The sequence below is a fragment of the Pinus tabuliformis genome, chromosome 1_1 (genome assembly GCF_031772625.1).
Source record: "Pinus tabuliformis cultivar Carrire ecotype Pingquan chromosome 1_1, CPIR1, whole genome shotgun sequence".
NCBI lineage: Eukaryota > Viridiplantae > Streptophyta > Pinopsida > Pinales > Pinaceae > Pinus > Pinus tabuliformis.
The window spans coordinates 795,580,416-795,605,672 of NC_142297.1; the positions used below are offsets into that span (position 1 = coordinate 795,580,416).

Here is a 25,257-nt window from a genome sequence, read left to right on the forward strand (position 1 = left end):
GGATTTCATAGTTTGGGGGTTTGCAATGTTTCCATTTGATTCTATCATGCGTGAGGGTATGAGATTGGCATTTGATCAAGAGCATGAAGCCCTTTAAGAACCTTGATGTTGGTGGCATTGATTGTTGAACTTTTTTGATGTTGGTGGTATTGATTGTTAAACTCCTCTACCATGTCCTTAACAAGAATTCAATCTTCACTCAAAGGATAACAACTGGTTAGACATGCTAATGTTTTTCTACCACATTATAAGGTTGACGAGATTAACCCTTCACTCAAACCAAAATCATTGGTTAGGCATGTTAAATCTTTTCAATTTCTATCATGTTATAAGGTTGAGCAATCCAAATCTAAAGACTTTGAGCTAGATGATGTTTATGTATTTCAAGTAGCGTTGAATCAATGATGAGTTTCATGAGTGACCATTTTGATCAGTGATTTGCAGTTTTGATGTCTATTTTTGCTAATAATACTAAAGTTGTAGAGGAGTTTTAGGAGTCCTCAAACTCTGAGCCATATTATTTATGTAGCTCATGTTGATGATCTCTTGTCTAGTAGTTGTGATGAGTTTGATCATGATGAGGAGTGATCATGTTGTTGATCACTGATATGTAGACTTGTAGTAGGTCATTGACCCCATAGCTTAGAGCATTGTTTTCAGACTTTAGAGGCCATTTAGAGCCTCATTGATTATGTATTTTGTTGTGGATATGTATTGCACTCGATGCCATTTTGATATATTCACCTTTACATGGTATATAGATGAGCAAACCTTGCATATTTTGTTTCTATTGGCTTGGAATCATGGTTTTAAATCTTAAAAATAGTTTTTTTCATTAAAAATTAATTATTTAATGTATTTTTTAAAAACAGTTCGTTTAGACTTGACCAGTCCCAGTTCGAAAACCTAGTTCGTTAGGTGGACCAGTCCGGTCACCAGTTCCGATTTTTAAAACATTGCTCCTAGCACAGGGAGAAGAAGAGGGAGATGGACAAAAAAATTGATCTAGGAGGCACAAGAGCAAGTAGGTGCTCCTTGTACATCAATTCGAAAGAGCAAACAACCACATAGGTACATAGGATATATGGCACTTATGCCAAAGTTGTTGGATGTCGAGCCTTCAATCACTAGGGGGCAGCCACTTAACAAGTGTGTAGAGATGCCATGGTGGAGGAATATGCCTCCATGAAGAATGATATTTGGGAGGTGGTGCTGAGGTCAGAGGGAAATTTTGTGGTGGGCTCTTGCTGGGTCTATAAGATTCAAGCATGGGGTTGATGGGAGCATCGAGAAATATGAGGCAAGATTTGTGGCAAAGGGGTTTTCTTAGGTAGAGGGGATTGACTATGACAATACATTTGCTCCTTTGGCCAGATATTCATCTATCAGGACTATTACAACCATTGCAACTTAGATGGGGTGTACAATCCACCAGATTGACGTTAAAATAACATTCCTCAATAGGGTTGTTGAGGAGGAGATTTATATTGAGTAGTCGGAGGGATTTGAGACATGTAGCAGGGAGACTCATTCTTGCAGACTCAAGAGAGCCTTGTATGGGCTCAAACAGGCTCCATGGGCATGGTATGCTCAGATTGATAGTTAACTTTAGGGAGTGGGCTTCACCGTGAGTGAAACGAACCCCAACCTCTACAACATTGTTGTTGGAGGTGAGCCGCTTATTCTAGTGTTATATGTGGACGGTTTGATTTTGATAGGCACAACTAAGCTCATCCAGGAGTGCAAAAGATATCTTGTAGGTGAGTTTGAGATGAAGGATATGGGGTTGATGCACTATTTCCTTGCGCTGATAGTTTGACAAGGTGACGGGAGATCTTCTTGGGGCAGGGCAAGTATGCCCTAGAGATTTTGAGGAGATTCCACATGTAGGATTGCAGGCCTATGACCAAGCCTCTAGTCACAAATTGGAGGAAGGTGGATACATCTAGATTGGAGTGAGTAGATCCTTTACTTTATTCGCAGTGAATAGGGTCGCTTATGTATTTGATAAACACGAGGCCAAACATATGTTTTGTAGTTAACTCTTAGCGAGTTTATGGTCGAGCCTACTAGAGTGTATTGGGTTATTGCCAATTACGCATTGAGATATCTTAGGGGGATAATAGAGTATGGATTGTGGTATCAACAAGTTGATGGGGTGAGGCTTGAGGGCTTCACTGATGCAGATTGGGCAGGGAGCTCCACAGACAAAAAGAGCACATTGAGATGCACTTTTAGTGTTAGATCAATAGTTGTTTCTTGGTTCAGCTGGAAGCAGAGATCAATTGCATTGAGCTTAGTTGAGGTTGGGTAGATCACTACCTGCTTGGTAGGGTGCAAAGCTATTTGGTTGAGGAAGCTTCTCATGGGCTTGTTTGGATAAGAGCTAGAGCCCACCATGATCCACTGTGACAATTAGAGTTGTATCAAGCTTTTTGACAATCCAATGTTTCATAATCACTCAAAGCACATTGACATATCTTATGATCACATCAAGGATATTGTTCAAAGAGGTATAGTTACACTCCAGTTGTACCAATGAAGGAGCAGGCAACAGAGATTTTGACCAAGTCTTTGCCAGGGAGCATATTCGTTTATCTCAAAGAGAAGATTGGTGTAGTGCATAATGCCTTCCTCTCCAAGAGGGTGTGTTGATTGGAGTAGAGTGGTAAGGGTTCTGCTTGCCTAAGTGCTAAGGCTAGCAGAGGGGTCCACACGACAAGCACTTAAGAAGAATATTAATTTATTTAACTATTTCCTAAAGTTGGACTTAGGGAAAATTTAAAATCTTAAAGTAAACTTATGATTTAATCTCAACCCTTCATCAAGATCTAATCTTAGCCATTGAGAGTGGAGGAGGGGCTTCGATCGAAATTATGAGAGGAGATAGAGTGAAGAAGTGGCCAATTCGAAGAGCAAAATGTCTGATTGGCTCGACAAAAGAAGTTAGGGTTTTTAGTAGTCAATGATTAGATTAATGATTGAGGGGCAGAAAGGAAGGCGCCGAGTAGCCTCAACCTATATCAGAACCAGCACGGATGTACAACGAGCTACAATATGCTGGGGAAGGTTGATTTGTGCAGCTGTACAGTGCGCAAAGAGGCCGAACTGTGTGGCCTTATGATAGCACGAGTGCATCGGGGTTGTATTGAATCAGTTTCTGAGTTGGATTTGCTATAGAAGGGAAATATTCCTGTGCTGTATAAATTTCAGGAGTCTATCCTTTGCTGAGTTAATTTAAAACACACATAGTCTGCATGTTTTTCCTGGAGTTGGGGTTTCTTGGGTATATCTTATGTTCTATGTGTTGAATGTTTTTGTCTTCTAATTTATTTCAGATATGCAGTCTAAGTTAGAAAACTTAGTGTATTTGTAATTTATGTTTCCAGAACAGCTGTTGTTTATATTTCTTGTTTTACACTTAGAAAATTACGAATCAGTTACTGGGTTTTAAGGAAATCTAACACGTTTCAGTGGATGAGAATTTGGGAAAAAACATTGCGTTTGTGATAGACTCACGATTCAATTCATCACAATCCAAATCAATTTAAGGATAGATCATAGCTAAAGTGCAGAAATTCCTGTCGATACCAGGGAACAGGAAAAGTAATTAAGAAATAAAGATCCAATTTTTACAGGTAACAACAGGAAGGAATGATTTCATCAAGTAGTGATGATGATGAACAAAACATATGATCCCCAAATTGATGATATTGAATATTTAGAAGCTTATTTATGGAAATATTTTGTGGATATGCAAAACATAAGGGCTCTTATGTTGCACTAAGTATAATACTATTTTTTATGCATTAAATTAATTTTGCCAATTTTGTGTTGATATCGGCTTCTCTTAATAATGGGCACTTTAGCGGGTGTAATTGATATTTGACAGTTTAATCATCGATAGAACAATCAAAAAACATTTTTCTGTTATCTAGCCATGGTACAGAACAAGATAGAACCAGATCAAAACGATCCAAAAGGCATGTCAGGTAGGTGATTAACTTGAAGTATGATCTGGATGACATAAACATGTGATTATTCCTAGAAGAAAGGTAAGCGAATGTGATTTATAACAAAGTTCAGTGAATTCTATTAACTTAGCTGCAAAGTTGGATAAACGACATATGCCTTAATTTTGGAAGCAGACAAGAATTATATGATGAATCTTCATTAATCTGTTTGCGTTAAAAAATAAAAATATTTGAGTGTGGTCAAGTTCAGACAAAGCCAACTTTGTTATTCTATTAGCTTAGCTGCAAAGTTGGATAAAGGCCATATGCCTTAATTTTGGAAGCAGAGGAGAACTATATGATGAATCATAATTAATATGTTTGTATTAAAAAATAAAAATATTTGAGTGCGGTCAAGTTCCAACTTTGTTACATGAGAAGGCAAAATTGATAGTCAGACGGAAGTCATTTTGGAGAGATGTACAAGAACATTAGACATCCAAAACAATCACATAATATCTCAAATGAAACTATGTACTAGGAGAATGTGGATTGTGGGAAAATGAAGCTTGTGTGCAATGGTTTTCTTAATGTCTTCCATTTGTCAAATGGGTCGCCAGAGCAGATTGTTTGTCTGGCACATGGATGGTATACCATAAGATGAAAAGCTGTCATGGAGGGGCCCTCTTCACCATTTGCAGCTTTGCAAAGAAAAAACAAGTCCTTGTTTTCTACTATGAATTACGATCAAAGATTTATAGGATTTGTTTTTATTGAAACACACGGTAAAATACTCGCAGGGATAATTCTGGCTGTAAGTGTATAAAATGGTTTCTCAAATTCCATTTTTTGTTGAATTGGTTGAAGTTTGAATGTAGGCACAAGAAGCAGAAGGAGGAGGACATTATTGTATGTGTATGCAAATATGTACCTGATGATCCAGAGAGTCTGTGTGGAGAAAGGTGCCTAAATTTATTGACAAGTACAGAGTGCACGCCTGAGTATTGCCCTTGTGGAGATCGCTGCAAAAACCAGGTCAGTCATATTTATATTTTAATGAGTAGATTCTATGTTTGGCAATATTTCTTGTTGGTACTGCTCAAATTGCTTCTGAAAATGAGCAACCTAGTTGCTATTTCATATTGGAAATTTTCTTTCACAAGAGTATGCTTACTTTAGTGCAGCCAATTATGGAAGGTTTTGGCAGGTGTCGTAGATATTGGCTGCTTGCTGTGAGTTATTCAAAGGCACATAAATTTTTTCGATTAGAATCAGTATTTAATGAAATTGTTGAGAAGATATGGTGTTTTAAACTTTAAAGCATTCTAGGTATTAGGAACTAGATAGATAGTCATTGGACCCTTGCTGTGCTACTACCTATTTTATGCTTTGGCCTGTGCAATTACAAGTCAGTGATAGTAGTGCTGAATGTATTGAAGGGATTTAACTTTTCTTGTTTAGTTGATTATGATTTATATCTTATCTTAGTATTTTTGATTTCTCGAAGTCCTGTTTATACAGCGATTTCAGCGATGTGAATACGTGAAGACAAAATTATTCAAGACAGATGGACGTGGATGGGGTCTTCTCGCAGACCAAGATATCAAGGTAAAATAATTATAAAAAATGACGCAACTTTGATTTGACTTGGTTTATCCTCTGATAGTGTGTATGTAATCAGAATACTTTTCCATGTGCAACTTGTCTATTAGAATTGTAGAAATCTGGTAATACATGTAAGTTGCTGATATAAGGTGATCTGTATGTGTATGTGCCTTTCCTTTTAGTCCAAAAGGGGAATAAATTCTTTCCTTTGAATTTATCTTTTGCCATTAATTAATAAAATTATTTGTGCATGGTGATATTCGAATCAGTTTCTTTATATAATTTATTTTTGTTGGAGATGCTTACCATTTTAAATTTCTGCTGATTTGTTCATTACATTCTTCCGTGGATTTGTCTGCATTAGAAAAATAGAAAATGGACAGCAAGTAAACATCAAAAGACTTGTACCGTGGTCTCAATTTTGTATAGTGCACTATTCTTGTTTTTTATTTATTGTCTTGCTCTATGTTCATGCTATCCATTTTTCTTTGATACTTCGATACTTGAATTTCGTTGGCAATATTTTTAGTTATCAATTTTGCTGTAGCAAGCATTGTTGTGTCGCGAGTTCAGTTTTGTAACGAACAAAGTTCGTATACTCAGAGGAATGCTCTGATACCAATGTAATGAACAAAGCTCGTATACATTGGTATCAGAGCATTTCTCTGAGTATACGAACTTTCTTTGTTACATTGGTATCAGAGCTAGTTGGCTGATCACCAGGCCTTTGGCCATCAACCCTTTTGTTCATTGCTGTTGGAATTCAGACTTTTAGCCACAAGAAGCTTTTTGTTATGAAATCAGCTTCAGGGTTAACGTCAGGCCATTGGCTCAAATATATATATATATATATATATATATATATATTATTGAAAAAAAAGTAAAAAAATATTATAAAGCTAAATAAAAATTGGAAAAAAGGAATTATAAAGAAAATAAATAGAAAGAAAAGGAAAGACAAGATGACAAAAAAATAAATATTAGAGAAAAACCAAGTGCTGACACTAAAAAAAAACTATTAATATAAAAATATTTGAATATATATAAAAATACATTAAAATTGAAACTGTTCCTGCGGCCGTCTCCAGATGCCGAGCCCCTCATGTAATCGCTCTTGGGCTATATTTTAAGCCAGAGTCCTCATTCATTGTAATCATCATTCACTCATTAGAAAATATATATATATACATCTTTATGTCTGTCAATTAAATGAACTTGTATGCTCCAAGTTTCTTACATGTCCTGAGGTTTAATGTATGGTACATGGTACACCTAGTTTGTGATCATTCTAGGTACTTTGTTTGAAAAACATATCCCAGGAAAATGTATAATGATCAAAATGAGCAAATTTACTTGGATTTTTCCTTAATTGTTGTGTCTGTCAGATATGCAACTAGTTACTGTCAATGTTGAAAAAATCAAGCTTGGGAGTAACTTTGTGGACAAATTGTAATATTGGGAAAACATAGGAAAGAATTGGAATGTGTGCAAAAAAATCAACAAGCAGTGGTAATAAATTGGAAAAAATCGGCCAGGGAAAAGTTTAAAAATCATTGCTTTCTCAAATATTTTTCTATCCTGGTTACTATAGTTGTGCTCAACAAATCATGGTTCTTCAGGAAAGTTGGTCATGTTTTACATTTGGTGATTAGTACCTGCTTTTGTTTTGTATATTGTGTTTGGAAAGGGTTCAATATCTATGGTGATTCATTCCATCTAGGTCTGGGATTGGAAATATATACAGGCTCTTGCCTAGCTTAATTGCTTCATATGGAGTACATGACAATTTCTATATAGGATGTTGTCTGTTGGGTATAATATATTGGGTGATTTACAGAATATTTCTCATCTTGGATTTGTACTAGACTGGCCAGTTTGTTATTGAATACTGTGGGGAAGTGATTTCTAGAGAAGAGGCCAGGAGACGATCCCAGGCTTATGAAGCTGCAGGTGATGTTTTGAAACAATCTATAAATTTTAATATAAAATAGCATGGGGTTAGGGCTTTTGCATATATGTTCTCAAGAGAATGGTTATGTTGTTGAACATGTTTGGCAGGGTTGAAAGATGCATTTATCATATCTCTTAATAAGTCTGAATTAATTGATGCCACCAGAAAAGGTAGCATTGCTCGATTCATTAACCATTCTTGGTAAGTACGTTTATTTGTAAGCAAGTTTATCAATCTTATTCTGCTCAGTGATTAGGACTTCACATTAGAATGGTGTGTAGGAGGAAGCTTTTCTTACAAAGTCTCTGCAGTTTCATGTGTTGTGTGTCTGCTAGAAAAAAGGCTAACTGTTTAATGCATTCCCTTCTCTGAATTTCTGATGTAATCATTTCTATTATCTAATTCCTATTCACTGCTACATAAATACAGTGAACCAAATTGTGAAACTCGAAAGTGGACAGTCCTTGGAGAAGGTCGCGTTGGAATTTTTGCAAAGCGGGACATCCCTTGTGGTACAGAGTTATCATATGATTATAAGTTTGAGTGGTATGGTGGTGCCAAGGTTCGATGTCTATGTGGAGCACCATCTTGTTTTGGATTTCTTGGGGCAAAGTCTCGTGGTTTTCAGGTAAGCTGCTGGGGTATAAATGGTTCAGTGTAAAATCTTTCTTAATATTTGAGTCATCTCATTGGTGAGGATTACAGGAAGGGTAGCTGAAAGATACCATCAAATATGGTGTCTTATTGGCAATGGTCATTTACTTTTTTTTGGTTATCAATGGAGATTGTAGGGCAGGCTCTTTAAAAATGGCAAATGTGATGTGCAGGGGTTGGCCTTCATTTTTTTTCCTATTATTTGTTTTTGTATTTTCATTCTTTGGTCTTTGGATATTACGTTTGTTTGCTAGTGCATGGTAATACTTTGCATCTTGATTTCATTTTTGCTGTATATTTTTCCGGAAGGCCCTTTTTAGGCCAGTGGTATGTCCTAATTTTACCAGTCGATTACTTCTGAGTGGTCATTTTCATGGGCCTTGCTGTCAGTTTCAGCTGTAACTAATCCACTTGAAGTGGTTACTTTTTGTTGGTCATATATGTCACATCTTAAATTATGTTTGCTTCCAATCAATGTATTGAGAAACAGATCAGTGGCCGAACTGGCTGATCAGAAAAATGGGAACCTTATGAGAAGAAGACTGGAACCAGTTAAAAACCAGGAAAAAATTGGTTGACCAAAAATACATAAAATGTTAAAGTTTTAAATAAAAAATATATTCAAACAGAATGTTCAAAGTCTTCTCATGTATATAGAAGTAAGGATAGATATGATCAAAATAGCAGAGTTTATGTTTAGGTCTAGGGTTCAGGTTTTAATTATTATTATTATTATTATTATTATTATTTTTTCTATATTTGTCTTTTAAGTGGGATCTATGCTTTTCTTATGGCTTAATACTGAACTGGTCAATTCAAGCCAAAATTGAGCAGAACTGGCCATTTCTGGTCTGTGACTTGAAAACTTCCTGTTCCAGTCTGACTTGTCGGTTCTGATAATGCTGCTTTGAAGCTCTTCTCCTAATTATAATTATTTATGTTGAATTTTGTTCCTTTCCTTCAACTAGATTGATATGACTTGTTAAAAATGTGAAACTTCATTACTTGTGTTGTCGAGTCCTTCATTAGATTATGTAATATGATGCCAGGCATTTAGCATTCTACTTGGAGATGAACTTTCTCCCATGCTTGGAAGATCAATTAAACAAAGCAAGTTATCTAGTACCTAGATTGTCTGTGCTGGTGGCTGCTGGATTATCTCTATACTGCACTATTTTGTGGTTGACCATAAGAATAATTCTTTCTTCTCTTGTTTGGCAGTGTTTTCTCACATTTTAGTTATTGTTCTATCTCTTAGAAATCCAGATCGGTAACTTATGTTTCATGGATATTGCAGAATGATGCTTATCTATGGGAAGACAATGATGAAAGGTATGCAGTATGCACCACTACACCTTATTGTAAAAGCTATTGTCTACAATATGCCTTTGGACAATTATTGTCAAATGGTAAACAGGGAGTTAGCAGTTCATATATGTGTATTTATTAAATAATGTATCAATTTGGATTTCTAGGATTTTATAGAATCTGAGATTAGAAGATCTGAAAACACAAATTCTTTGGTTTAATCAGAAGGTCCTAAGTGTTCGAAATTTAGGATCATATCTTATTTAAATAGTTTAGTAAGTCAGCTATAATGTGCCTGCAATCAGTTAAATCTTTGATATGCAGTTGCCATTTTGAATTTGCTTGGGAAATTTATAGATTTCATGGTTAGAAATATACCAGCATCTCCTTATGATCTAACAAGTAAATTGCTGAATTAATTAACACAGAAATTATTTTCGGACCATAACATTAATCACTCAATAGGTGGAAAAGTAAATAGCAGAAGCATAAGTCAATTTCACACTTACACAGGTAATTTCCAGTGTTCCTCAGGGATGCGTCCCCCAAAGCGGGGTATCACTCTCCCCATATTTCCCACACACCTGGGATCAGGGGTTTCATGGGGAAGCATTTCCCCATGCTCGTAGATATGTATCCGGTCTCGGCGATGCTTATGGCAACCAACTTCTGCTTCTTGCTTATCCATTATATCGAAGCAGAGTCCAAAGATAAGCAACACTAAAAAGTGCTCCAGTGATCCTCCACACTACCCGCCTAATGAACATTTGAATAATCATGCAGTTTCATATTTCCGGCAGTGTATCTCAATCCATGAGAGATTGTGTCCTGAAGACATCTCAGAAGATTCTTGGCACCAATCTAGTGAGGCTCAACCAAATATGAGCTCACAATGCTAACTGCAAATCATATGTTCGGACAGAGGTTCACCAAGAACATCAACGCGAATGAGTTTTTGAAACTCAGAGGTATTTCCCAAATCTGGTCCGACATCACTACCATATAACTTCTGAAAGTTAAGATCCTTGAGGTAGTCGCAGGCTTGCAGTCCACCATACCAAATCTTTTCAGAATCTTCACCACATATTTTCCTTGAGATAGGAAAATTTCCCTTGGCTTCTACCACACTTCAAGTCCTTGGTTCTTCATTTCAAATTCAGAAGCCAACTCCCTCTTACATTTGTGAATGAGAGGGTCTGCACCTGTTATAAAGAGGTCATCCACATACAACACCAGTATGAGAGGTTTGTCATTTTCAACCTTAAAGTAAAGGTTAGGATTGGCTTCACTCCTAGTGAATCCCAACTTCATCAAGTAGCTATCGATCCTCTCATACCATGCTCGGGGTGCTTGCTTCAGCCCATAGAGAGCCTTCTTCAACCTGCATACGTGAGATTTTCAATCATAAATCTCAAATCCTTCGGGTTGCTCCACATAGACCTCTTCTTTGATTGAACCGTGCAAGAACGCGGTCTTGACATCCATCTAATGTAGGTTCCATCCTTGTGAAGCCACAAGGGCTATGATCAAGTGGATGGTCGTATATCTGGCAAAAGGTGCAAATGTCATATCATAGTCTATTCCTTCCTTCTGAGAGAAACCACGAGCAACAAAACCAGCCTTATACTATTCCGTACTTCCATTTGCTGCAACTTTATATTGTAAAGCCATTTTGAAGTAACAATTGTCTTGTCTTGGGGTCTGGGAACTACTTCCCAGACATCATTCTCCATAATGGTCATAGTGTCCTTCCATACTTGATGCTTGACGACAATTGTGAATGATGAAGGCTCATTTTGTATAATCGTGCTCATGATGGTCAGGTATCCTTGATACTTGTTAGGTTTCTTACTTTCACGAAAGGTTCCTCGGGGTGCAGCATGTCTTTCAGCATCATTAAGTATCCCCCCTAAGCCATGAAGGCCTCTTCCCAGAAGAGGAAGGCTCAGGTGGATAAGTAGGATCCATCGGTTCTTCCACATCAGGCATTGTTACATCATCTACCCATAGAGACAACTTCCACATTCGTACGGTGCCACACCATTCTGCTCTGGAGTATGTGGTGTAGTAGTCTCCCTCTTAATGCCAACTTCAGGTATGCTTGAGTGAACCAACTATAATATATCGGAGGTCTTGCTTAGGCTTGAGGGGAATGGTCTCCTTTTGAGCTTTCCTTCGGCACATCCCGAACATACACCTTCTTTTTCTACTCGGAATTTGGGCATCCCTGTTACCATATGTCTTACATCGGGTAGATCTTTGTAATGAAGGTGGGCAAACCTCCAATGCCAAAGTTCGGACTGAAGAGATGTGTCATAAGACATGACATCCTCCTGACGTTCATTGACCTGATATAATGAATCAACACGAAACCCAAGAGTAAAGGCATCTTTAACATTAATTTTCGATACACGCACCTTGCCATCGCTGAAGGTTACCTTGTAGCCTTTGTCTTCCATTGCCGAGATGGACACCAGGTTCTTTCGGAGGTCAGGTGCATTTAATACATCTTGGAATTTCTAACCTTCTTGAATGGTTGTCCTCTTCGTTGATTTCCAGCATTCCTTTTACCTCTGCTATTGAATTTTCCATCCCTTCGATTACCATGAGAGGGATTTTGATCATCGTCACGGTGAGAGTCCTTTCTATCAGGGCATTCCCTTGCATAGTGACCTGCTTTATTGCAAATGTAACATCGTCCTTTTCTTCCACCCTTAGGTCCAGCCTTTCTTTTCGATTTAGACTCGAAATTATTTCTTTTCTTAGCATGAGAAGAAAAGGCAACAGGAGGACCTTTAGGCAAGGGCATTTCTTGCTCTTCTACCCTTGTTTCGTCTTGAATGCATCTAGCCATTAATTCCTCGAAACCAAGTATTACATTATTGTTCAGAAGAGTAGTCCTGAACACGTACCATTCTGATGGTAATCCTCCAAGAGTCGTGAGTTCCATTTCCCTATCAATAATAGTCTCCCCAATAGATAGGAGATCGTTCTTGATCTCGGTGATTCTTAAGAAGTATGCTTGCATACACTCATCTTTACCCTTCTTGATTTCCCTCAGCTTATTTCTAAGAAACAAAACATGATTTGCATCATTAACTTTAAATAAACTCACCAACGTATTGTAGATTTCCTTGGAGGTGTCCAGTTCAGAGATGTAGGCCACCAAGTGCTTGTCGATAGAGTCCCAGATGAGCTTCTTTGTTTTGACTTCTTTGTTTTTCCATTTATTCCAGGCAGCAGCGGATGCATTCGATGGAGGCTCAACAATATTACCTCTTACATGGTCCAACACTCCTTGATCTTTTAGGGTTAGATTGATACACATCTTCCATCTGTGATAGTCAGTTTTCTCCCAGAGCTTGTCTTCGGCAGGAAAGAGTGTTGAGGACCCCATAGTTCTTTTAGGATAGCCTTGCCAATCTTCTCTTCGGTGAATGCTCTTGCTCTTGCTCTTGCTTTGTCTTCACCTCACCTCTGATACCATGTTAAGTTATGGTATGTTCTATGCTTATAACAGTTTACTTCTTTTTCTTATTATATTCCACAGATTAGCAATCACATGTACATAAAGTAAAGTGCAGATAGAACATTAAACGATCGACAGAAAACAAGCCAAGACAAGAGACACAAGATGTGGCGGTTAGCCAAGGACAAACCCCACAATCTGTGGGGAAACCCTTTGATCAAATCTTCTTTTATCTTCAATAATTCAGCAGAGAGAAATAGTACAATAAATCTGATTTATATCAGCAGTAGCAAACCCTAGATCAGCAGCATCAGCGTTAGCAGCTTCATCATCAAAACTAGGGCAGTCGATATGTCACAAACCAACCATCGGATTGGCTTGTTTCCACCACCAAAAGTTACAGCCTTTAGAGGAGGTTCAGATGAACCTACAACACAGTCACAATAGGAGATTTGATGGTCCACGTTGGTCAAACTTTGGATCTGCAGTTGCAGCTTCAGTTTCAGTAGCGTCTTTACACGTGTGAGAGAGAGACTCTTTTCTGCGCAGTAGAGAAGAGACTCTTTTCTGCGTAGTAGAGAGAGAGAGATGTGATGAGATGAGTGAGTGCAAATGAGGAAAAGTCCCTCCTGTATTTATACACAACGTTGATGTTTGAATAAATTCCTGTTGGGCTTCTGAGCCTACATGAGTTGTAGGTCGGCTTGATAATAATTCCATAATCAAAATAAATTCATATCTCCATAAATACTTATCGGTATCGGATGATTTTTAGATCAATCCAACACCTCTCGACGAGAGGAATCTAATAAAAATATTATTAGCCATGAATAAGATGACCCACATGAAGTTTGGCCCTAGTTGCCAATGTAACAATAGAGGGCTTGGTGCTCTTTATTAAATACAAGTTCCATACCCTAGTACATGACAATCCAATGGAAACATTGCAATCTCCCCAATCTTGAAATCCTGAAAAAATGACAAGTTTGTTGGATTTTGGGTGAGATCTAAAGTTTTACTTTTTGCATATGAAATCCAATGAGGTCGGAACCGCTCTCAAACATCTTGAGTCTGTTGACCACTATGTGTCAACTACCCGTAGCAGTAGACCCCCTTTTTTCGCAAAAGGGATAACGCTTGATTGACGTGTCCGTGCCATTCGACTGTCATCATCAGCCCGATCATGTTATAAACCCAGTCTGCATGTGTAAATTGTAAATAATCTTAGCAGATCTGAGTCATGTATGTAAACTGCCTAGGCAAACCTAATTTTCTAGTGATAATCTACGTTCCGGAAGGTTTTTTGTCTCACCGATCCATGATCGGCAAAGTTTTCCTTCAGCCTACCCCAAAGCCGGAATGGATTTTGTCACTAGAATCTTAGGGGAGTCCTAGTGTGCTGGTCGCGTCTATGTAAATGTAATTTGAAAATAATTCTAACTATTTGGTTAGGTTATTACAAATTACTTGATCTGCTAGATTATGTTTGTGTCGCAGAATTGGGTGGTCTATGAGGGTCTATGTCAAATGGGTTTTCCCCCTTGAGATGTAAAATTGTAAAAGTTATGATGTAAAGTGTCTTGAGGGTTAGAAAATGTTTTATCCCCTCATAAGTCCTAGGTCCTAGGTGATTTTTCCAAAGGCTAAGTTCGAGGGTCCAATAAAAATAATAAAAGATATAATAATAAATAATAATAATAATAATAAAAAATTAAAAGAAAATTAAAAAATAAAATAAAATAAAATTTAAAAAAAAATTAAAAAAAAATAAAAAAATTTGAAAATAATAATAAGTCAAAGTTTTGAGGAAATAAATGCAAGATTTTAATTTTTAATATATTAAAATGCATTTAAAATTTTGACGAATGAGATTTAAAGGGATTTTGATGCTCATCGACGGTCGAGATCATTTTGACATGGATCACTTGAACTAGCCATTGGGAATTTTTCTTTTAAATAGGGTGTCAGGGGTGATTTGAGATCATTCGATCTTAGAGTCGTGTGCTAAAGAAAGCTCTCTTGTAGTCATTTTTTGTGCAATAAAGAAAGACTTTGGGGTTGAAATCTTGTTGGTGGTACTCTTCTGGAATTGCTGTAAGATGTTTTATTTTTTTTGCATAAGTTTATTTTCAGCCATTGATGATAGCTTGATGAAGAGTGATTTTAAACACAGGTATTTTGTTTAGTCGCTAAGGTTTGAATGGTAGTTAAATTTTTGGATATGATGGCAGATATCTCTATTACATTTGGATTTTAGTACCGTTTTCTCCTTCTTCGTTAATGGTTGATTTAAGCTGTGCAGTAAATCCTTTTTTTGAGATTACCGGGTATTCGGGGAAGTTCTCGACTAAACTAGCCAACTCCTGGATTGCATTTTCTAAAGAGCCCAGCCAGTTTTGATCCCGAGCTTATCATTTGAAATTTTCTGGTGAACGCACGAAGGGTTTTCTGAAGCACCTCATCTTAAATTTAAAATTTTAAAAATATTTATGTGACATGTGAATACTGTAATTATTTAGCTGGCTTTTAGGGTTTTAGGTTTCATTCCTTCTGAAGGTGAGATTCAATCTTGAAGCCAGATCTAGGCCCTAGAGGGTAAGATCTGGCCTTAGGATCAACTCTAGAAGGAATATTTGCTTCAGAAACAGTTTTTTGCAGGTGTACAGTTCTGCTGCTTAGGGTTTCATTGTGTTATAGGAAATTTTTTATTTTTTATTTTTTATTTTATTTTTTTCTTCTTTTCTTCTATAAGCAGGCTGTGTAAAATTCCCGCGCTGCAAAATCTCGCAGCATCCATTATTTCAGCCTATGTTGGCCATCTCACTCCATTCCGCAGCCAGCAATCTCACTCCATTGGATTCTGCAGCTCCCATATCTTCCACGAATTTATCATCTGCTACCAAAAATCCCTCCACGCAGTCATACTTCTTCACATCCTCGTTCTAGCTTGTGCGTTGTCCCTCCTCACGCTGCTGTGGCTCCACGTTGCCACTTTGCCTAATCCACGCATTCTTCAAAGTGCTGCCCAACATTCCCACACAACCTCCATTGAACCAGCATTCTCCACGCTCACCAAACCCTCACTCCATCTGCATCATAGCTCCATCTTTTCTACCTCATGACATCTCCAGATCTACGCTGCCACACACTTGCTGTCAAATTCATGCAGTCCGCTCCCAACCTTATCCAAACGCTGTTCCTTTCCAACTATATGCTCTTTTCCTGTCCACAGCCAGTCTTCATAATTCGCAAACCCTCTTTGCGTACTAGCCCATCCGCTGCTCCATTGCCCACTTGTGTATTTCTCTCCTCCTGCCATCCATTTTGTAACCATTCCTCTGCGTCTTCACCATTCCATCGAACCATCGCACTATCTCTCTGCCTGCATCCTTCGCTGCTCCTGTGCCATCAAATTTTCTCCCTCGCGCACCTACACACAACAACAAATGGCAGACATTTCGATTTTTACATGAGCATATTATTAGGGTTAACACAGATGTTTTGATCTTGTTTTTTTTTTTTTTGTTACGTTAGTTCATTTAGATAGATCTTAGTTTAGATTATCATTTTGATTTTTTTTGGTTAGGCCTTAGTTTTAGATTTAGATTTTGTTAGGTTTTAACTTTGGATATAAATAGTTTATTTTTTTTTTACGTTAGTCCATTTAGATAGATCTTAGTTTAGATTATCATTTCGATTTTTTTTGGTTAGGTCTTAGTTTTAGATTTAGATTTTGTTAGGTTTTAACTTTGGATATAAATAATATATATATATAAAGCATAAAAAGTCCCTTTTAGTTTCTTTTGATTGGGCTTTAGTTTAGTTTAGTTTAGATCAGATTTTATTTTTATTAGGATTTTAGTTTTGTTTTATTTTGATTTTAATCTTAGAATTTTATAAAAATATAAAAATATATAAAAATTAATTTTTTTTGAAAAGATTAACTAAAAATTGAAAATTCTTTTTGGTGTCTTTTGTGGTATTTATGTTCCACTTCTTTATAGTTAAATGCGCTTAAATGTTTATCTAAAGATTAGCTATTGAAAAGTGGTGAATCATTTTGTGAGTTGGTTAGCATTTAAAATTTCGTGGTTTCTTGAAATATTGGATCTTTTGAAATTTATTTGCTAAGGCATGGCGCATCCATTGAATATTTCGCATCTGGTAAAATTAATCATTGCTTGGATTATATAATGCGCGTTACATGTTGGAAATCTTGTAAATATTTTCAAGCAATAGTTAAATTACTTCATAAGCAGCAACAACTAATTAATTACTGGGTTTTCATTGACTCCATAAGGCACTAGTCTTAAGCATTTAAAAATCTATATCAAATTCTAAAATCGATCAAGTGCTGGTTTTCCCCTGTTGTGTCTCCCAAACCCGCTGATTCCCAGTTGGTCTTCATTTATCCCATAGGGTCTACCCCCTTAGCCTGCTTCAGGGAGACGACTTAAATGGAGAGATCGGGGAGCAGGGTGACAACCCCCGGTCTAAGCGTTGTTGCACTGCCTGAACAATCTGTGTGACAACAGAGTCATTTCATGGTAATGTTAAAAATTAAAGTAAAAGTGACATTCTCTTTTTTGAAAATGAAAGATAAAAGAGAATGCCACTTTTGCTTTAAGAATTTGACATTACCATGAACTGCATCAACACTAGGATTAAATTCTTGTTTCCAATCTTCAATAGTTCCCTCTATCACTCCTAAATTGGTAGGGAGTGATTTTTTTTTTAAGGAGCACACTCTTGAAATGAAAGAAAGAAATTATTTTAACTTCCACGAGGCTAAAGATAGTCTATGGGACAGATTGTTTCTTCATTTGCTTGATGTATTCGACCCTTTTTTTTGTGAAGCTTCAAAATAAATGCTCTCAGCTTCTCGACAAACCCCTCGCTAAATAGATTATCCCAAGAGCCAACTACCATCATATCTGCACAATTTTTCCTGTTGTCTTTGAAGCACATTCTAAAATGAAATGTTTTTCTGTTTCCACTTTTCCAGAAGAACAAAAAATGCATACTTTTTCCTCCCACACTTCTTTTAGCCTTTTCCAGCGCCCTGTTTAACAACGGAGTTGATGAGAATTAGTCCTTAACTGAGCAATAAGAATTTTGGCTCTCCAAGAGATATTGGCCTCTATGTATGGGTTTAGTTGATGACTATGAGTGAGATTAAACACTTTAATATATTACTTTTTCTTTCTTCCTAGCTCCTTATCCCTAGTACGCTTATGGAACTTTTCCATAACAAAAGCTTTTATCTCTTTGCTGTTTATGGGACACATGTTCAAGCAAATACCCCATTTACTAAACCATTTGTTATTTTGCTGCATCCAAGTATTTTTTCTCTTGTACAATCTGTCATTAAAGACAACTTTAGGCCATCTACCCTCTTCCATTTGCTCATTTTTTTTTAAATACCTTATGACTCGCACCATAGCAATTCCTTCAATAGGACTAGTCCTTGTTTCACTTAACAAGATAGCATAAGGAACTGCACTTTTAATCTTGAATTTGTTTGTAATCAAACGCTTCTGAATTTTTTCAATTTGTCTCCACTGCATGTCAGATGTATTGCTCGCCCATAGTTCACAACCATAGAGAATCACCGGAATCACTAGAAGCCCAAAAAGAGTTTGAGTGGTTTTCTAGTCCCATAAGTTTGCCTCGCTACACCTATTTTGAAAAGCATAAAATGCTTTCCAACCCCCCAAAGTTCTTTTCTTTCTACAACTATTCCAACTTAGATTTTTGTTGAAGTCAATTCCGAGATATTTGTAATCCGCAACTTCTTCTAGAATGTTGCCTTCAAAGTAGAACTTATGTTGGTTATGTTTTCTTTTCTTAGAGAAAACCACTACTTTTGTTTTGTTGATATTGACTTGCATCCCCACACTTCTACAAAAATGCTCAAGGGATAATAAGTGCTATTGCAAACCAAAAGCTGATTTAGCAATCAGAATAAGGTCATTTGCATACAAAAGAAGCCTTATAACAAACTTTCCTAGATAGATACTATCAACCCCTTGTGAATTTAACCACTCCTCAAGCTTGTCTATATATAAACCAAAAAGGGTAGGAGACAGTGGGCAACCTTGCTTGAACTTGATATCGATTTTGAAACTTTCAAAAATGCTTGCTATTGGCGATTTAGATGATGCAGCGTTTGGCGTGTTGGGATGGCATTGATGGGCTTGTTTGCATGGTTATCATCATAGATGATAGGAATTTAGATGTCTCATTAAATATGTTTCCAAGGCCACATATTAAACTCAAACTAAAATATTAGAGTAGATATATTCCTTTAAAAGTACAAGGCAGTCTTGCAACAATAACTTCCAAAATTTCCTCTGCTCACCTCCTAGAGGCGCTGTGACATATATCTTGTTGGATGGGTTTTAATCCCAACTTGAAAATCTATTCCAACATCCTTTAACCTGTATATCTGATCCAATGCTATTCATTATTGTGACACCATCCTTGAGTTCAAATTCTAATTTAACAAGAAAAAAAATTCTAAATGTTTAGGTTTCTAAAGAACTTAAGAAATTTGGCAATACGTAATTGTGTGTTTGGAGTGTTGAAAATGTAGCTCGTGTCAGTCTTCATAATGTAATCCAAATGTACTTTGATATATTTATTATATTCATTATTATTATCATTATTCTATTTCTAGTCAAAGCATGTTCTTCATGCTTATAGGGTCAGTTGAGTCAAAGACATGTATTTGAGTCAAAGTCCAATTTGGACTTCTTGTTAGAAAACGAAAAATTATTTTTGTATTGTGTCAGAGTCTAAATGTCATCCGCAGACCAAGTCAACCCTCCTTGGACAAGTCGACTAACCTAAAGAGGCAACTATTCGACCTCTTGGACATGTATAAATACAAGCCAACTCGTCGTCATTTGAACATTCATTCATCACTTCAATTTCTGTGCAAGAAGAAGAAGAATTTCAGTGAAAGTCAAAGGAGAGATAAAGCGAAGTCAAAAGGAGAGAAATTTTTGTCTTTTGCCCTAGTTTCTGTCCACATGTGTGAGATTTTCTGAGATTTGTAAGGCTGTTACAAAGCCGAAATTTGACCATCACTACATGACTAAAATTTTGAGAGGGTTGACCAGATTTTAGTGTAGTTTGACTAACATTGACTTTGTTGACTTTGACTTTGTTGGAGGAGATTTTTGAAGGAGGGTTGACTTGGGTCTTTGTGGCAGTCTTGGTTTGGGTCTTGAGTCTTGGATATCTCTCTTTGATCTGATTTCATAAGAAGAGGATTTCTTGGGTTTTACCCCTTGTGGGGTTTTGCCTTGACATGGAGCCTAATTTCTTGTGTCTTTTGTCTCCTGTGATTATGTTTTGTACATTTTTGGTAATTGCTTGATGAAGATAAGATAAAGTTAATAAGAAGCCAACAAACATCCGCAAGTAATTATCAAGCTAAGAGAAATCTATCCTAATCTACAAACATCTTGATTTCTCTAGATGCCTCCCACCAATATTTGGGAAATATACTATTGTTCTTCTAAATTTAGAGGTTCCAGAAGTACCAAGGGGATATGAGGTATGACCACAAAATCTGGAGGTTGCACTTGTATCAGGCTGAAGTTTTTGTTTCTTTTCTTTTGTGCAGCCTCTTCTATTTGGATGTATTTTTTCCTTTGTTTCGTTGATACATTAGGACAAACTGAGATCCCTATGGCACCTTTATTTTCATCATTGTCCATTTCCCCACAAAGATGCCTCCTCACACGAGTATACAAACCAATATAGGGTTTTCCTTCATGACAATCATGAGGGCATAAAAACCTGAAGGTTCCACCACATCTCTCCCCCTCAAGTTTGCCACAACTTTCTAGAAGGGTCTCAATGCACCTTTTCCTCTTTGCATTTCAATGCCCTCTTCAACCCCTTCCTCCTCATCATACATTGGGTCACTATGAGTGGGACCACTCTTTTTCTTCTTCCATTCTTCCGTTCTATGCCTACCCACCACCAACACCATGAAAACCAAAAGTGGAATGATAATACAAAATAACACTATTTTAGATGGACAACCTGCAATAAAATGAGCAAGAAGAAAGAATGGGAAAGAGTAGGTGAGGAGGAAAAATAAACAAACAAATTGAGAAAAAATTGAGGGAGTTAATTGGGGTTTGCACGTTCCTCTTTAGCTCATGAGAAGAAGAGAACTTGAGGTATATGGTAGCCCTTCTTCACTCCTTCATTCCTCCATGCTATACTTTGCTCTTGACAAAACCTCTCAGAAATCTGATCTCAAAAGCTTGTTATCTCCTCTCTTTTCCAAGCTCAAGCCAAAGATGCAAGAATGATGAAAAGAGAGGGGGAAGAGGCCTTTTAACCTCATTCTCCCTTTCCCCTAACTCACCCAAATCTCACTCTAGGCCCCACTTAAACCATAGGTCAAGATCCTTTTTAGAGTCACTTGCAGAACCTTGCCAGTGGTTTTCGGAACCACTTGGGAATTGTGGTAGAATTGCGGTTAGGCTTGTGGAACAACGAACATAACTGTCATGTTTTTGACAGGTCTAGGAAGCACAATTTTTCAAGTGGTTCCAAAATTCTGATTCATGGTTCGCCCACGGATTCATACAAATCACAGTTTTGGGTTGTGATCCATGGGGAGGGGGGAGGCAGACAGTTCTTGTTACAGTAGTTGGGAGTGCAATGGGTAGAACATTACTTTGGGTTGTTTTTCAGGTTTGACAGGGCTCGATCACTGAAAGAATCTCTTCCAACTTTCTAATTCCCCCTATTTCTGAACCGGGGGATGAAGAATTGCCCTATTCATATGTAGCTGCAACTATTCAAGAGAAGTAAGTTCTACCCCTCATATAAACATGTTCGATTGTAACAAAGAAACACTGGAGCTTCCCTCTCCTTTGCATTAAGGCAAGGCCCCACCCTTCAAGATACAATGGTTGGGGTTTAGAAAAGGTCCTTTTGAAATCTCAAGAAAGGGGGATAACATTTATGCACTCGAGCTATATGATGAAATCATGGTTCAATTGGAAACAAAAATTCATAATACTTAGCTCAGCAGAGGTTGAGTACATGGTTGTGATTCTAGCGAGTTGTGAGGAAATAATAAATATGGTTTCACAAAATGCTCACAGGTTTATTTGGTCTTGAGATGGGACCCATCGTGATTCACTGCGATAATCAAAGCTGCATTAAACTCTTGGAGAATCTACTGTTTCATGATAGGTCGTAACACAAAGAGATGGGTACAATTTCATTAGTGATAGAGTTCAAAGGGGTGTTGTGAGGTTGCAGTACATATCCATTGATGAGCAGGTGACAAACATTCTCACTAACCCCTTAGTGAAAGGGAAGTTTGTTTTCTATAGGGATAAGTTGGAAGTGATGAAGAATCCCTTCCTTGCTAGGAGGGAGTGTTGATGTTTGTAGCATCAGAAGGTCTTGATAGTTGCAAGACTAATGTGAGAAATATGAATATCCTAGCATTTTTTTCCTATGTGCCACACTTTGGATAAATCTCATTTTGGAGGACTATTATCGCTCAAACTAAGCCTTGGGTGAGCCGTTCAGGGGAAAGTATCTATCATGTCTTGAAATCCTCTCACATTGGGTTGGTTCATGCCAATTCTAGGCGAGTGTCTTTAGATACCACCTTTGATCTATTGATTTAGGTAATATGAAACAAGTGAGATCAACAAGAAAACATATTTGACAGGTAAATGGATGCAATTTTGGAAATTGATGTCTGCCATTTGGGTGGGTTAGATGAAAGTTAAAGAAGTGTTTGATTGGTAATGGAGAAACCTGATGATGCATTAATCCTTGATGAGTCTCACTAGGTCAGGGTGTCCTACATTCTGATCACTATATCAATGTTGGGCTAGGAAAATCCATACTCTAAAGGAAAATTGTTGATGTATCCTAGGCAATTACTTCTACATGGGTCTAAGTGTCTAGATGTGTGGAAGTCACCTAATTGACTTTTAACCTTGGAAATTGCTTTAATTATTGAAGTAGTTGACTTTTAAATGATAAATTGAGTTAATTAAATGAAATGCAAAGGTTATTTGCATTAGAGAATTTGATGAATCTCAACCATTGAAGTCAAGTGATGTTGAGATCTAGTGTCTACCATCAATAAATTTGGAGGTTAGGGTTGTGGATTCGATCAATAACTCTAACTCAGAGAAGGAAAGTTAGGTTAAGAGGGAAGACATATTTTGAGCACAATATACATGGTTTAAGGAAGAGTGCAAGGGGCAACAAAGGAGAAGGATCCAGATCAACCGAACAAAATTGTAGGACAAATCTTCAGAGGGTTTGATCAATGAGTATAACTCTAGGTTTTTGTTGTATTTGTATTTTGCCCGAGAGGGCCATTCCTAGGAAGAGTGCTCTTATATGTTGTAGATTATTATTAATGAAAAAATAGATTTTGAAGGGTAGAAATATACATGTGCATATGTATGAGATTTGGTATATTAATTTGCTTCCATTGTTAGCTTTTGTTTACTTGATAAAATCTCAGCAATGCTTTCTATTCAGTTGGTTTGCATAATAATTAAATTTTAGAAGAAATTTTGTAGGAAATAATTAGCTAGTTTGCTAGGGTTAGGAAAACTAACATGGTATCAGAGCAAGTTTTGTGAAGGAAGACTACTTTGAACTACATAGATCTAGGATAGCAGTAGCACGAGAGGAAGGTAGTTGTCATACAGTAGTTGCAGGGGCTGTATGCCACTGATTCATCGACCATATGGCGTATTATGTGTAGTGAAAAATAAAAAAAAGGGGCGTATCAAGGCCATACGTACAACAATGATTGTACATTGTAGGAAAGATGGTTGCATACCGCAATGACACGACGTGGGCACAATAGTTCATGGTTGTACATTGAAATTGCTAGGGTTTAAAAGAACTTGATGTAGGTAGGTGGATGTGCAACAATATGGTTGAAAGGTGCAGTTTCAAAGGAAGATTTGACAACCACCATGCACAGAAAGGGTTGTTGTGGGAGGAAAAGAAGTCATCAATAGGAAGAAAAGAAGTCATCAATAGCCACAAATGCCAGCGGTAGAGAGGCACATGTGCGGGAGTGTAGGCATAGCCATTGGAGGAGCACAATAGCCATCACGCAAGAGAAGGTTGAGCCATACAACATATAGAGCTATAAGTATAAATTCCATGATGTCGTATGCACATAAATAATGCAGGTTGTACCTAAAATAGGATTGTCACACATAAACTCGACGAATATAGTAGAGTACATAGAATAATCAACAAGTATGATATGTCGCTGGTATGTGATTACAATATCTAGTAAAGCAACAATCATAGATTTGCCAACAATGATTGGTAGAGGTCACGCTTTAGAGGAACAGAGTGAGACGGTATGTAATGAAATATTTAGAACACTTGGAACACGAAGACATCCACACACACACACACACACACACACACACACATATATATAAGGAATAGTGTATAAAATAATTGATGAGAGATATGATGATTACAAATGAGGGCCCACTTATATACCTAAGCAGGTGCCCCTTCATGAATGGTCATGTCCTCAGAGAGATGCTTCTTCTACCTTAATCACTAATTAATTAATGATTATTATGATTATGATTATTATTTATATTTATTTTATTTTTATATAAATTATATTCATAACATTTCCTTCTAATGATGGTGTGAGTACTTGATTTCATTGAAATCAAGACCTTGCTTTTTTGGGCCAAGGTCAATCAATGGATGAAAAAATGGCAATTCTAGGGTTCTAATATTTGATTGAAAATCTAGGGTTTGTAAACCCTAGCAAGCAACAAGACTTGGATAAGAAAAACCCTAGGGTTTAGGGGCAAAACACTAGGATTGAATGTTTTCGTTGAAAGAAGGATTCCTAGAAAGGAATGATGATGATGTGGATGAACCTGGAAAAATTGTTGATGGATGCAAGAGGACTAAAAATCAAGAGGGAGCTGGCATTCTTCTCAAAGATACGCATTTTTATCTCTCTTAATTAATTAGTACTATTGTTGTTTTAATCCCTTGTCTTTTAATTTCTTTGCTTGATTGTGATTGTTCTTCCTTGGCCTTCTAGTGAGGATTGCATGTACATATTAAAGGCCGCCTATAATTTGCTAGTAGGTGGAAGATTAAAGCAAAGTTGTGACAAGAAGGATTCTTTCAAAATAAGGGATTTGATAAGAGATATTGTACTAGATGATAATTGGACTTAGAGGGAGAAAACAACTCAACAAGATGGAAGAATTCGTTGAACTATGCAGGTAATAAGTCATTGGTGACCT

General features: G+C 37.0%; 1 pseudogene across 1 annotated transcript in view; it reads left to right on the plus strand.

Annotated features, from left to right (window-relative positions):
• LOC149216393 (histone-lysine N-methyltransferase ASHH1-like) overlaps positions 1 to 25,257 on the plus strand; it is a 164,518-nt pseudogene that overhangs the window by 108,638 nt on the left and 30,623 nt on the right. Inside the window, exons 4-9 of the transcript XR_016251115.1 lie at positions 4,832 to 4,988; positions 5,475 to 5,561; positions 7,424 to 7,508; positions 7,617 to 7,710; positions 7,939 to 8,137; positions 9,461 to 9,495. The product of XR_016251115.1 is annotated as a histone-lysine N-methyltransferase ASHH1-like (transcript). The remainder of the gene's footprint in view (positions 1 to 4,831; positions 4,989 to 5,474; positions 5,562 to 7,423; positions 7,509 to 7,616; positions 7,711 to 7,938; positions 8,138 to 9,460; positions 9,496 to 25,257) is intronic.